We start from the raw sequence: 15,609 nt of genomic DNA, 5'->3' as shown, positions 1-15,609 counted from the left end.
AGAAGTGTTCATTTTATTAAGAGAAATATTGTAAAAAAAAAAAAATTAAATGACAATAAAGTAAATATAAATCAAAAATGTTTGGTGTAAATTGCTGCCGCTGTAGTACCTGGACTGACATTTTTACACTTTCTCTGTTTCATTGGGTGAGTAATACTACATGCACGCTTGGGATTTTCACACCCACTTGAACACTTGTGCCAAACACAGGAAATACGTCATGTATTAGTCAAGTGGTCACGTGCAAAGACTGCGTGTGGGTATTTGGACAAAGACATTGTTGAGATGGCATTCACATTACTATGGTTAAACACTTAAAGGTACAGTGTGTAACTTTTAGAAGGATCTCTTGACAGAAATGCAATATAACATCCAAAACAATATTATCAGTGGTGTATAAAGATCTTTCATAATGAACCATTATGTTTTTATTACCTTAGAATGAGACGTATATATACATAAACAGAGGGTCCCCTTACATGGAAGTCGCCATTTTGTCACCATGTTTCTACAGAAGTCCCTAACGAACAAACTTTTTTTTACCAAATTGTCTCCAACAATGACATGTTTGTCCTGTGGTAGCTACACAGCTTCTCTTTGCATTTCGGTGAACGGTGGCCTGAACCGTTGGTGGCATTTCACAATTTTTCTTCTAGATGCTGCCGAAATGTACACATTTTCCAGCTCCCCTAGAGTTAAACATTTGAGTTTTAACGCTGTGGATCCAGTCAGCCAATCTCTGGGTCTGGTGTTTCCACTTTTAGCATAGCATAGGTAAGGAATAATTGACTCCGGTCCTTTGAGTTATAAGAAAATAATGCACACCTAAGGTGCAATGCGGCACGACGCAAAGCGGTGTGCCGTTACACCGCGGGTGTGCATTATTTTCTTATAATTTTCTTATAAAAGTGGGTGTGAAAATCCCAAGCGTGCATGTAGTATTACTCACCCAATGAAACAGAGAAAGTGTAAAAATGTCAGTCCAGGTACTATAGCGGCAGCAATTTACACCAAACATTTTTGATTTATATTTACTTTATTGTCATTAATTTTTTTTTATTACAATATTATTCCTCTTATACCACGGTTACCACAAACATTGTTTTGACATTTGACAAGTTAGGTGTGCGGTTATCAGAAATTAATGCATACCCACGGAACATTTCTCAGCCAATCAGAATACAGCATTCAACAGACCCGTGATATAACTTAACATAATCTATTGAATCTGATTAGACCATTAGCATCGCGCTCAAAAATAACCAGAGAGTTTCTATATTCTTTCAATTTGTAAAATGCGTAATATCATTGCATCCATGGTTCAGCAGCAAATCAACTCTGGATAACTTATGACTCACTACATGTTTGTGTCTTTTATATAATATGCACTTACGCACATATTTCCAACATAAAACAGAAGTCTGTCTTACCATATGCAACTCATAACCCGGTTGGGATTTTTCAACGAAATCCGGCGTTAAACAAACACACACGCAAAACTCTGCTGCTACCCCAGATAAATAAACTTTATCCATTGTTTCCATAATGCTGGCTTTCTTCTCCCTACATCAAAGAACACACTTCTTCTTCGTGCCATTGTTGAGTCTTTATATAAAACAAAGGTGTCACATGAAGTGATGCCTGTGATTTAACGTCCTCGGTTCTCGCTCTTCTGCTGATTGACGTGTGAGTAACGTATCATTTCAGAAAAACATTTTACGTAATGTCTGCCCATGATACGTCAGCTGTACCCGTGTTCGCAAAAACTTTCCAAAACTTGTCTGAACCCTGGTGAAGCGCATTCGGCACAGAAATAATCTGTCACGCATCCAACTGCTTTTTTGTCACTTTGGAATCAAACTCTTAAACTGTGTTAATAAGTCAGAATGCATGAAATAAAAAAAATAACCTCCCCCCCAGGTTTTGACTTGCAATAAGTTGACATAACTTATAAAAACGAGTTGAAGTTGTTGAACTTATACTTCTATGTTACTTTAACTTAACAAATGATGTTGATTTAACAAAAATGCTGCATTTATTTTTACAGTGATATAGATGTAATGAGAGCGGTTCCTTCTCTCAAATCTTTGCCAGTGCGCTCTCCCTTAAGATGTGTGTGTCACGTGCAGATCCATACCATCAAACACAACCTGCACATTAGGAAAATAAATGAAAAGCCTTTCCCATTTGCACAAAATGTAATCATTTGCTGATTAATTCTAACAAAATTAAAAGAAACCTTTTTGATAAGTTTCTACTCTGTTTTTAGAAATATCTAAGTTAATATGTGACCCTGGCAAAATGAGTCTGAACGCACACCATCTCATTTTGAGCTAGAGGCAAAAGAAAGTATAAATGTCCAATTTGGTCATAATCATCTAGCCATATCAATGTTTAAATTATGCTCTTTATTTGTATGTTTTCTGAGAGGTGTACCATCCTAAATGCTTAATCGAATACAAAGATGTGTCTCCATACACATCTGGAATTTTGGGTTGGGTTTTAAAACATACAGGAATGAGAAAATAAAGAGCAGGACTTGCTTGATGTTTAAAGAGTTATTAAGAGAGATTAGACATGAAAACCATCTTCCTCTCACTGACTGACAGATCTGAAGAATCCACAGACGCACAAGCCTGATATATACACACATAAACAGAATTACAGTTTTACAAATATCTGTTTTGAGAAGAACTCATGCAGATATAATCTGTTATGTCTTAAGTGAATGTTGGATTTGATGTGTAAGATTATATTAGATCCTTATATTACAGTAGATCTTAAAGCTTTCTGACACAATGTCAATCAAACACTAAAAGAAAGTACTTTTTTACATTCAGGACAATGCCAATATTTTTGAAGTGGTTTGGTAAGCGGAAAATGCATAGATGAAATTCTACAGACAAAGTTAAACTCTTTATACTATGCAAATGAATTTCTCACAGTGAAGAAAAGAAGAAAAAGTTCTGAGTCTTAGGCCATGTGCTCAGAGAGACATTAACAGATCATCGGAAAACCAACCAACTTTCTGAATCTCTCCTTGAGATTTTACAGCTCTTTGTTTTGAGTTTGACAAGAGAGACTGAACCAGATCCACCACAAGTTCTGAGTCTTGCCTGTGTGTCCAAAGACTGAGCGGATGACACCACGTTTCGAGCCTCAAGTCCAGAAAGGCAATAACCTACGTCTGCAACAAGGTGAAGCTCAGAAGAGCAAACCTCCACTTTAAGGGACTTTCATCTGCGCTTTCCAGATTTGTTAAGGACTTTCTGCACCGACTACAGGATCACGTCTGCATGTTACAGATCGCTAGAATCCTCTCGGTGCTTCCCGGAGATCAGCATTTTCACAGCACTTCGTGTTCAAGGCTGTTGATCTGAACCTGACTCTTTCCTCATTGCATCATGGAAAAGCCTGACACATGGCTGACGGACCACCAAAGGACAGCTCAATCGATCGTAGAGAAATGTACATATCACTTCACCAAACTTTTTCATGGCAACTTGACATTGGTGTATTTTATATTTACCATAAATGCTTTTCAGTATTGCGTAACTGATTTCTTTTCTGTTTAGCAGATCATTCTTGAATTAAAATAAGCTTCTGATCTCATCTTATCAGAAACAGAAAACATTAAATTAAACTCAGTCACTTGAATTTTCTTTGCATTTTAGTTTCCATCATTTTCTATTCTTTAGTATTTTAATATTGTTTAGTAGTGCTTTTAGTTATTATTGTTTATCTTTTGTTAATAAATTCCATTTTATTACCATGGTGTTTTACTTGTGTTGATAATACAGTTAAAGGGTTCTACAAGCTGGCCAGAATCTCACAAGATCCTTCAGATTAGATGACAAACTCCCTCTAATTTAAATATTGTCTTATTTGTTGAATGATCTATTTAGATAATTCTTATATTGTTAGCTGTGCCCCCAGGGTAAAGGAGGGTGGGAGACACACACACACACACACACACACACATTTACCTCCTCTGGTGTCCTGTCTATGGCATTCTACCCAATTGTTGCCCCATGTCAAAATCACTATTTTTCCTATAGTTCTGTTTGTGACTTTGTGTGTTGTAAATCTATTAGTTTTACAGTGATTTTAAGGTATGGATGTGGTGATTTTGTTTTTGAACCTTAAAAAATCTTTAACTGGATTTTTCTCAAAATTAACTTTGCTGACTCGATCAACTTCAAGCAAGTGTACCTCTCTCATTTTTTGTCAGATTTTAATAGAGAAATAATTAGAAAATTAGCTCATTCCGACTCATTTTGTCACATCTGATATATGAAAAATAACTCTTTCATGTCTGAAACGGCACTGCTCGTGTATCCTGTGCATTCGCCGCTCCAGCGTCTTGTTCGTTTCATTTTTTTTAATTTTTCCATAGGAACAAGGGTTTATATCCCACGCCTACCTTTGAACTAGACATAAGTTTTAGTCTCAGACTGCGCTACGCCTAGATGGGTAAAAATTCTACATAGTACTTAATTTTACATTCAGACTTGTCTTATGACCGGGGGTACGATGGGCTGGTGCAACCGCCCTGACGTTTAATTGAATATCCGCCATGAGGTGTGATTTGATTGGCTGTCTGACCGTCGTGCAGAGAGTCAGCGATGCGTCAGCAGATTTCGCCTCGCGGCAGCTCTTTAATTGTTTGTGCCGAATTAAGCTGTTTATTGATGCTGCCAAAATCTCAGTAAGAAACAATCCTCCCTGCCAGGCCGAGGACCACCGCTGAGCGCTGACGTCACGCGGCTGAAATTAGGAGCTTGTTGTCCAAATGATGCTTGTATTTATAGTTATGATCATAAATACAGCAACGGGCGGATGACATCAGCGCTTGTACATGTCTTGGGTTTTAATAACAAATTCATGCTGTTGCTCTGCCTCTGTGGGCGGCGTAACAGAGAGTGACACAAATAAAGATGAGGAGATGTTTTTCTTTATTCACTGTCAGTCAGGAAATGGCCATATCCACAAGAGAGACAATCAAGACCCTTCCCACGAGTTCTGACCGGAAGAGCTTTCCAGAAAGTTCCTGAGCGGAGCGGTAGTCTGAATACGCTCGGCTCAATAGTATGTGGGCACCGCAGCGTATCCTACACGAGTCACCCCGATGACAGAAGATCTGAGAACTCTGATTGCTTTCTTTAATATCAACACCACGACCTGTGATACAGAGACACAAAGACAGCTCATCATCTCTCGCTCGCACACAATAGAAGTATTACTGTGGTAATTTGAGCCGTGACTGTTGCATTCTGGGTAATGTCAGCAGCTCTTTTGCAGTGATTATGGACGGTCATGTTTGTATGGTCATCTATCAGATAAACATCTCTAGACACGAGGAAACGAGCCGGCGTCACCTCAATGCAGATCTCTGAAGTTGCTTTCGGATGTCAGAGCTAAACATATAGGGGTGGTTTCCCAGGACAGGGTTTAGGTTAATCCAGGACTAGGCCTTATTAATATTAGGTCATTTAAGTAGTTTTTACAAACATACCTTACAAAAAACACTACAGGCAAAACGATGTCAATGAAATATGTTAATATATTAAACAGGACAAGGTGTTTTTAAATTAAAGCAGCTCAAACATTCATTTTAGTCTGGGACTAGGATAAGCCCTGTCCAGGAAACCAACCCATAGACTTAAAAAAAAAACTTTTTAAAAAGCTTTAGGAACTTGTATGTAAAAATATCAAAAGTGTGAAAAGCTATTGTTATTGTTGTGTAACTAAAAACACAAGCGCTTGTGAGTCTGTGAATGACGCAGGCAGATTCTTGTTGGACAGAAATAACACGCCGTCTTCCTGTTGATTCAACTTTCAAGAAGAAGAAATAATTAACAGGTTTTATTTTTAATGCTGCTGGAGTGAGAAAACCTTTTATCCATTCTTCTTCTTGTTGTTTTATTACTGTTGATTCTGCTCATATGTGTTTGCTTTATTAATACAGCTGTAGTTAGGGTCTCTTTAGTGGTTTCTAAGTGCTTCTCTATAATATTCGGATCTTTACGTCTTCATCAGTCTGTGGGATTTTTTCACTTGATTTAAAGGTTATGTTTGTTGTGCAAAAGAGTTATTGAAAGAAATGATGGATTAATTTAAACCTCTGCCTGGTTCTTGTTTGAGATGAAAGAGAAGAAGAACTTTTCATTTGATTTGTGTGTTGCTGAACTTATAGCAATGCATTGTGGGATTGATAAAGAAAGCGTGTGATGTTCTCTCAGACTTTGACTTGAATGTTCAGCTGCAGTTTAAGTTCAGCATTAACATGAGAGATACAAGATGTCTGTAATCTCATTTCCCATCTGCTCTCCAGTGGCAGGAGATGAAGTGGAGCACCGCTGATGTGTGTGTGTTTTTTCCCATGTGTGTGTGTGTGTGTGTGTGTGTGTGTGTGTGTGTGTGTGTGTGTGTGTGTGTGTGTGTGTGTGTGTGTGTGTGTGTGTGTGTGTGTGTGTGTGTGTGTGTGTGTGTGTGTACTAGCGGATATTAAAGGTCATTTTTAGCCAGGTTTGTGCTTTTGGGTCTAATTCAGGTAACATTTGTGTCCTGTGACTCACTACAGGATGGGTTTATTGCTCTGATAATGGAAACTTCTTCCAATAAAGATGTGTGTGTGTGCGTGTGCGTGTGCGTGTGTGTGGGTGTGGGTGTGTGTGTGTGTGTGTGTGTGTGTTGGTGGGTGGGTGGGTCTATGTGATGCATGAATAGTGTATAATGACATGTTTACTATGCTATAAACAGGGGTAAGTGTCCCCATAAACTGAACAACTAAAAATATACTAAATTGTAGTTTTTAATAGTTTAAAGACTATAGATTTTTGTGATATTGGGGTAAGGGACCGGGGTAGGTTAGGGGAATAAAATATAACAGTTTGTACATTGCGTCTATTGAATTTTCCCCATAAACCACATATGCCAACATATATGTGCGTGCGTGCGTCATCATATTTTGCTAAAAATAAATATGTACTTTTGTAAAAATCCTATGAAAATGTTGTAAATAAGAGAAAGTGGCAGTCATGTCCTAATGATTGTTTGTTCACTACTTACTGGGATGGGTTAATCATAGAGGTGACATTTTGAGTATTGGCAACCAAACTTTTACTTCAAAGTGATATAGTGCTCAGTGTATACCCATCCTTCAAATGTGACCTCTGTATGTAACCCATAACAGTGAGTAATGAAGACACATGCACCGTGAGGGATGTTTTCTGTTTAGCTGATAAATACAGTGCAGGGTTGTAGTGTTTTTCCAGCAGCCATATCGTCCTGTAGCCCAAGACTGATTGCCCACTGAAGTGAAGTGGAGTGGGGTTCACCCTGATCAGTAATTGGATGGGAGACCTTCTGGGAAAACCAGGTTGCTGCTGGTAGAGGTGTTAGTAAGACTAGTTAGTGCTCACCATGTGGTCTGTGTGGGTCCTAACAACCCCGGTGTAGTGATGGGGACACTATAAAGCACCGACCCTCGGATGAGACATCCTGACCCCACTGTGGTTGTTAAAAATCCCAGGATGTCTTTTGAAAAGAGTAGAGGTGTACCCCGGCATCCTGGCCAAATTTTCCCACTAATCATCCTCTCATGTACTGATTTCCTATATTCAGTTCTTAATTTGTGGTGTCGGAGCATAAAACGCATATTAGAGGAGAGGGATGACGACATAGCTGCCAACTCTCACTCATTCACCGTGAGACACCCGCAATTGACCCCATTCTCACGCTCTCACGCCACACATCCATTTTCTCACGCAGGCTCGTGCCCACCATTGACATTCTCATTGAGTTTAATAAAAGTCATGAAATAATTGCCTAATATACCTAATTGTACATACTGTAAAACGCCTAGCTATCTCTATCTGGCCTGCCTCAATCAACATAAAGCGCTCGTCAAAGTCAAAATGATGCGAAGGCCAATCAAATCAAAGAACGTAACGTTAGAGCTATTGTTTACAAATGCCGGAGCGCCAGCTACAAACTACAGAGCGAGTGCGCGGCTGCGCGACGGTGAAAGAGCAACGCACGATGTAAGTAGCTAAACCAGTACTGACACTTTTATATTTTAGCGTACCTTCACTGTCTTTTGCGTGCCACCACTTCTCATGTTGCTGGTACTTTGCTGCAAAAAGTCAAAGAGCATTTCACTTTATGTGGCGCTGCGCAGGAAGTTCGGCAGCGAGGACATCAGAGTACCGCGAGAGCAATTCGAAATGTTACAAAAGGGTCCGCCTTTACCTTTGCTCTCGCGTTACTCTGATGTCATAAGCCGATCAGTCAGCGCCGAACCAGTCGAACACACAAAGCGTCAAGGTCTGGATGAGAAGCAGAGACCTGCCCGGATTCCACGCACACAGATACCCTCAGAAAACATCTATTTTAATCAACCCTCACCCGCGTGTGCATGTCTGTAATCAGTACAAGCCTGTGTGATGTTTGCTGTGACAGTTTTTAATTAAAGAGAAAAAAAGTCAATTGATATTTGACATCTAACAATAATATATACGAAATATAATTATATGGTCTTGACATGCACATTATCTGTTGCTTTAGTTTAATATAAAGTACTCATTTGGTTTATTTGATTGTGACAGTCCCTCTATCACCAACCAATCACAAATAATCACTTTTGCTTCTCTTTCTCAGTGGATAAACTTAATCAAAGCTTCTGTTATCTGCAGTTATACATTTTACAGAGACCAGTAGCCTATTCATTAGATTTTAAGTAATTTTTTGGCACTTTTATCAGAAGGAAAGTACAATAGGAGTGTATGAAATAATAATAAAGACTCTAATTTCAGTCATTTAAACTCAGTAAAAGCTTTTATTTCAATTTAATTTGTAAAATATGATTAGATTTGTATTGTAATCCATTTTTACGCAGTTTTTCCAACTATTTTATACAGAAATAGCTAAAATCCACACTATTATCAATTGGTTAAGGACTTAAAAGTTATTACCACAACCCCCCCCCCCCCAAAAAAAAAAATCTCACTCCAAGCTGAACTCAGAAGTTGGCAGCTCTGTGACGAGGAAGGCGCAGGTCCCAGAATGCACAAAAACGTTGCTGAAAACAGCATGATATGTGCTCAAATACTCCCTGTACTATACTCATCTTTATGACGCACAAAAGCCCACATAAACCTCATGCTTAACCCAGTTCACAATTACACAAAGCTTTCTATAATATTAATAATTAACTAGTTGACTAACCCTTACAAAAATTAACAAAGTTTTTGTGCAATTTTTTTGTGTGTATTGATTAATATTAGCAAAACCATGGTTATTTTTCATAAGGGAAAACACCCCACACCTGGGCTGTTTAACTCAAATACTGCGTTCCCGCCTTGATCTGTCACCAAACATATGTCCCAATCTCTTCACCGCTGCAAGAACTCTCCCTCCAAACAAGGATACTACCCTACCTTGCTATTGATCCTGGATGGCACCAACCTCCTGCTTGTTAACAGCACCGCTAATTTTGAAGTTTGAGCGGTTAGACTAATTTTGTATGCGGATGCGCGTACATGACATAATTACGTAGTGCTTTTCACGTCGAAATCCCACTTAAGAAATATATACAGAAACAAATTACACATAATGTTCTTAAAATTTGCATAATATTTGATTTTGTGTGTATATGTATATAGTATATTGTGTTTTTATACCATGTGAGATGGTGGATCTGTGCAAATAGACCCGGAACACAGACAGTCAGAACCCGAGAGGACCCTTTTCCGGCAGGATCCGGCTAAAAATTAAGCCCTGCCTATATCACTAATATGCTGGTATGTGATGGGCGTTCTAGCACAATATGGCTGCCGTCGTGTCATTCAGGTGGATGCTGCACATTGGTGGTGGTTAAGAAGATTCCCCCTTTCATATGATGAGTGTTTTAAGTGTTGCTGCAGAGAAGCAGCTATATAAATGTAATGAATTATTATTATTATTGTTTATAGTGTTCTAGCTGTATTAAAACCAATAGATGTCTGTCAAATTAAATAGCTGAGTAATGTGTGTCAATCTGAGTTGACTGTGTTGGATTAAATGATGTCACATTTACCTTTATAGCATCTCACATAATACTGTAGCTTTACAGTAATAATCAGATAAAGGTTTGCTATACAAAACACAAACCACATGTTTTTTATCTTGACTAATTATAAAGAAATGAGAATGAGTCAGTTGAGATGCATCTGTACATGAACACCATTAAATTGTAATGGGTTCGATCCCAGGGTACACAGACACTGATAAAATGTGTTGCTCGAATGCACTTGGTTTTGATAAATATTTTGCTTTTGGATGTATTATTGTATCTTATATATAGTGTTAGAGCATCAAAATACTAAAACCAACACGGTAGCATTTAGCTGCAACAAAATAAGTCCAACAAGTCCACAATACAGCATATCCTAACAAAAGCACAAATAAATGTAATCTCAGTCAGCAGTGTTTTGATGTGATATAATTATCAGCGTCTTTCCAGAAAATCTACATCAAAACAAGTCCTGTTATTGCAGACTAATGAAAATGTTCAATGTGAAATGATCTATTTTAGACATATTTATTATGTGTTTATTATAACACTGTTTTTCTGAGACACACAAAAGCAGTTCTGATGGTAAACAGTCTGATTATAGTGTTTCACTACTATTTTAAAGGCTTTCTGTTGTGCCTGACTTTATTTCACAGTCAGTGTTAAGTATGCTTGTGTGATATCTCAATGTCTGCCAAAGCATCACTCATGAATATTAATTATATGTCCAGTAAAGTAAAAAAAACTTTCACAGCGATCCAGCCGTACTTTCAGGAATATATTTCACAACACTGTTTAAAATGAGTGTGCATCAGAGCTTCAATTTGTTTTTATTATACAATATTTACATTTTTGTAATGATAACTTTTATTGGCTGGGCAGGACCCTCAGTTCATTGATTTTAGTTCTCACTTAATCAACAACCAAACTGAATCAGAGACATCATAAACCGAAACATACCCAAAATACTTTACAATAAAAATAAGACAGAATTTCCAGACCCACACTTTTTACTAACTATGAAAACTTCACCACTTTATGAGCCAAAGCCAAAAAATGATTAAGCCCCAAAACAATTAAGCCATTGCTAGACATTGCAACACTGCTAGACAGCGCTGGAAGCAGTCAAACAACACAAAACACACTGTAGACGCTGGTTTATATTAAAACTTGATCAAATTCACGCTAGATGTTGTAAGGCTCCTATGGAGTGAGTCATGAAACACTAAATAAATTCATTCCCACATTTAAATGCAATGGTCACTTACAAAAGTGTGTACAGGGTCTTTGTGAATATTCTGTTGGCAACAATAATAATGACAATAACAGAAGAATAAGAATGGCTTGAGAGTGAGAGTAGAGTAGTATTTAAAGATGCTGAAGGTGAGGTTTTGTTTGTCTGTCTTCTGCAGACTGCGGCGCACACAGAGCTCAGTGAGAGGAGGCAGTGCTGACTCATTCATACTCACCTCACTTCCCCATGACCATATTTGGTCTGACAGGAAGTGCAGATAACGCACATACTCTCTCTTTCTTACACTCGCTTTCTTTCTCTCTCTCTCTTTTGTGGTTCTTCAGCTTCAAGGTGAATCCTTGAATCTTGATAAACCTTGTGTGTGTACGTGTGTGTGTGTGTGTGTGTGTGTGTGTGTGTGTGTGTGTGTGTGTGTGTGTGTTGTCTGTCAATGTTCCTGCTTTCTATTAGATCTGTTTGTTCAGATGAAATGAATTTGATGTTTAATTATGACCTGAATGAATCTCACATTTCATGAATCACATCAGGAATATTCCCGCACAACAGAAGGGGTGTAGGTGTGTGTGTGTGTGTGTGTGTGTGTGTGTGTGTGTGTGTGTGTGTGTGTGTGTGTGTGTGTGTGTGTGTGTGTGTGTGTGTGTGTGTGTGTGTGTGTGTGTGTGTGTGTATGTCTGTGTGTGTGTGTGTGTGTGTGTGTGTGTGTGTGTGTGTGTGTGTGTGTGTGTGTGTGTGTGTGTGTGTGTGTGTGTGTGTGTGTGTGTGTGTGTGTGTGTGTGTGTGTGTGTGTGTGTGTGTGTGTATGTCTATGTCTATGTGTGTGTGTTACAGCACATTACATCCATATTAATTGATCATTAAGTGTGTTAACTGGGTCTGAATCGCGCTGCTAACGCAATGCTCTACCACTGAGCTATTAATGAGATTTATAGTTGTGTTATTGTGTTGGGTCATTATTTGATGTCAGATACCAGCTGAGGTCTTTGATCTTCATTATAAGGCAACTTTATTTCTGCTTTATAAACACATACAGTACAGTAGTTCTTTCGTTATTTTTTCTCTTTTCAGGTGTGCATCTTTTAATGATGTGTGTTGAAGTGTCTTTGTGAGCTGTGACACAGAAACATCTTTTTTTAGAGCAAAGATATGACATAAAAACCTCCATGTGTGTGACAAATGAGATCCGGGTTTTAGGGGATATTTCCCACCTGTAAACAACTGCAGGCTGCTGTGAATATGAATGACGCACAGCTAAAGGACAGAGAGAGAAAAAGAGAAAAAAGAGAGAGAGAGTTTCAGATGAAGGATGCTTGAGGAACCTATTACAGTCCATTCAGTGTGTAAGAATATCACCAGCACTATATTCAGTAATATCTGTCCTTTCTTCTGCTGTTCTGCTGTTTCTGTTTTATATTAATGATGCACTTAAATGTTTTTTTATATATGGACATGATGGATGGACATGAAAACAATGCTGATGTTGTGATATATGAACTCAGAACTGAGAGAATACTGTATTAAAAACTATCCTTCAATATAAATATAGAGAAAGGTGTTCAATTCAAACTAACTAAATTAGCAATACACTGTCAGAAATAAAGGTACAAAACTGTACCTTTTCTGTCACTGGGGCTGTACCCTAAGTTTCTGTTTGGTACCTTTACAGGAATACAAAACAGAATACAATTTTGGGTAGATTACCGTTCCTTAAGGACCTACATTGTTAGAAAAAAGTCAAAATATGTAACCTGTCAGTGGGGCAGCACCCTTTAAGAAGGTAATTGTATGTTCCATTAGGTACAGATATGTAAACATCAATATTTACCTTTGAGATACTATATGTATTTTTGAGTTACTAATAAGCTCTCTTTGGTCCCAGCATGTACTTCTGAGGTACTAAAATAGAATCCTGAGGTGCAAAGCTGTACTTTTTGAAAGGGGACAGCCCCAGTGACAGAAAAGGTACAGTTTTGTACCTTTATTTCTGAGAGTGTACTATGTGAAGCTGTGGGCTTGAAATCAGACTTTAATGTTTATAATGCTATCAAACAAGTGTGTCTATCAGTTTTTCATAAAATGTATATTAGCAGTATAATATATAAATAATTGTCTTTAAGAAAACATTTAAACTTAACCGAATGGTCAGTTTTTCTCAGAAACATTAAAATATCACCGCTGCTACTGAGTTGTGAGATAAAAATCAGAAAATGAATTGTCTTGTTCAACTGTGTAGAGTTATAGGCTTGTAGGGCTCTTGTTTAAAGAGCTGTGGGCGATCCAGGACTCCCTCACAACCCATCCAAGGAGTTTCCTGTAGTGAGTGGGCCGTACTCTCTGTTTCTCTCTCTCTCCCACACACACACACACACTGAGTCATCCTCACTAGATCCCACTGTTCTCTCTCTCTCTCTCTTTGATACTATGACAGAGTTTGTGTTCATTGATGACCACAATGTGAACTTGTATCACAGTTTGTTACTGTACTAATGATAGTGTGTGTGTGTGTGTGTGTGTGTGTGTGTGTGTGTGTGTGTGTGTGTGCGTGCGTGCGTGCGTGCGTGCGTGCGTGTGCAAGGCATTCCAGAGTTTAGGGGCAACTGCCTAAAATCATAGGTCTTCTCTAGTTTTGGGGACCCTCAGAAGATTTTGATCTGTGGGAGGAAGAAAGAGGGGTCAACATATCTGTGATGTATTAAGGGGTCAGTCCATGTAGTGCTCTAAAAGTTAGAACTAATATTTTTAAATCAATTCTGTATTTGACTGGAAGCCAGTGGAGTGTAAAGAAAACCAGTAAATAAAGTGTAATGGGGAGTAGGCTGTAACAATGAAAAACATCTTAATGTACCTAAAATATAGGCTTTATGTTCTTAACGGCAGGGTGCATGATTTTGAAAAAGGGACTTTGGCAAATGGAGCCGGGCCGACTACCAAAACACACTTGTAGCCAATCAGCAGTAAGAGGTGGGTCTACCAACATCGTTGCCTGGGTTGCGTATATGTGTGGGGTGGGACTATCAAAAGAAAGTCCAGATTCTATTGGGGTAGAGGCGTGTTCGTTTAGGTGATTTCAAATGTCAACATTGGCTTTCAGAGATCATGCACCCCACCTTTAAAGCAATGTAGAATAAATAATAAATGTGCAATCTTGAGGGGGGTTTTTTTTGTGAAGATATGGGTCGCCTCTCTTACAGAAAGTAAAGATCTCAGTCCTGTTTATCGCCCTCTAGTGGTCGCAGTGTAATATGAGGGCCCCAGCCTCTGAGTTCTGTTTCTCCAGGGTCACGATGAGACGAGGGCAGGTCCTGTAAATACGTTTCAGAGGGTTGTGGCTTAGGGGCCTATGGGGGGGGGGCACCCATGTTGTCCCTGACCTGTGAATTTGAGCTTTTTTCCAAATCTGGTACACGTGAAGTGGCCGCAGCAGGTCACTGTGGAGAAATCTTTGTGATAGGCAGGTACATATTAGCCTGTGACGCACGCGCTCGTGGGTATTTTCCTCAGGTTAAATCTTTATCTTCCTGTCAGCTGAAGTGAATCACTCATGTCTGAATACGTGTTTTACTTCCGCCGATGAGTAATGCGCTCCCCTTGCTTTATTCTTACAGTTTGACTGAAGTCCACTAGTGGAAATCCAGGCTTTTCGGCGCGTGCTCACGCTCGTGTGGGGGGAGCGGTTAGAGACCCCGGCAGATGTCGAGGGTTATTTGTAAATATTGGAAAAGGAGAAACAGGACGATTTGAGAAGTTCTGTTTTACTGTGACTTCATATGGAGGAATCCGCCGACTCTCCCGCCCGCGCGCGGTTCTCCTGAGTGGATGCGCGAGAGCACCCACCGGCTGCGCGCATTGCGCATGTTTCATATGACCATGATAAAATAAATAAAGAAACAAACAAAATGTTCAAAATCTAATCAAAACCTTCGTTCTCCCCCCCCCAAAAAAAAAAAAAAAATGAAAGAACCCCGTTTTGTTTAATGTATTTGTCTTGTATTGTATCATTATTTTTAGATGTGTTTATGTTATGGTTTTGTTACAAAGTTTAATTGTTGTTGTTTAATTGATATGAAATGTCACTGTGTCGCAAAACATCCGCGTCTATTACAGAGTTGGTGTGGACAAACAGGTGTAATGATGTAACGGCCAACATGAATGTGAGTCTGAGCAGAGAAAGCTGCTTTGATGATAGTGATTCTCTCTCTCTCTCTCTCTCTCTTTCCGGTTCTGCGTTCATCTGTGCGAACATTGGCGCTCACCATCGCGCTCGCGCGCACGCACTCACACACGCACTCTCCCCCGCGCGCTG

This window comes from Paramisgurnus dabryanus, chromosome 19 (genome assembly GCF_030506205.2).
Source record: "Paramisgurnus dabryanus chromosome 19, PD_genome_1.1, whole genome shotgun sequence".
Taxonomy (NCBI): Eukaryota; Metazoa; Chordata; class Actinopteri; order Cypriniformes; family Cobitidae; genus Paramisgurnus; species Paramisgurnus dabryanus.
This window is presented reverse-complemented; position numbering follows the sequence as displayed.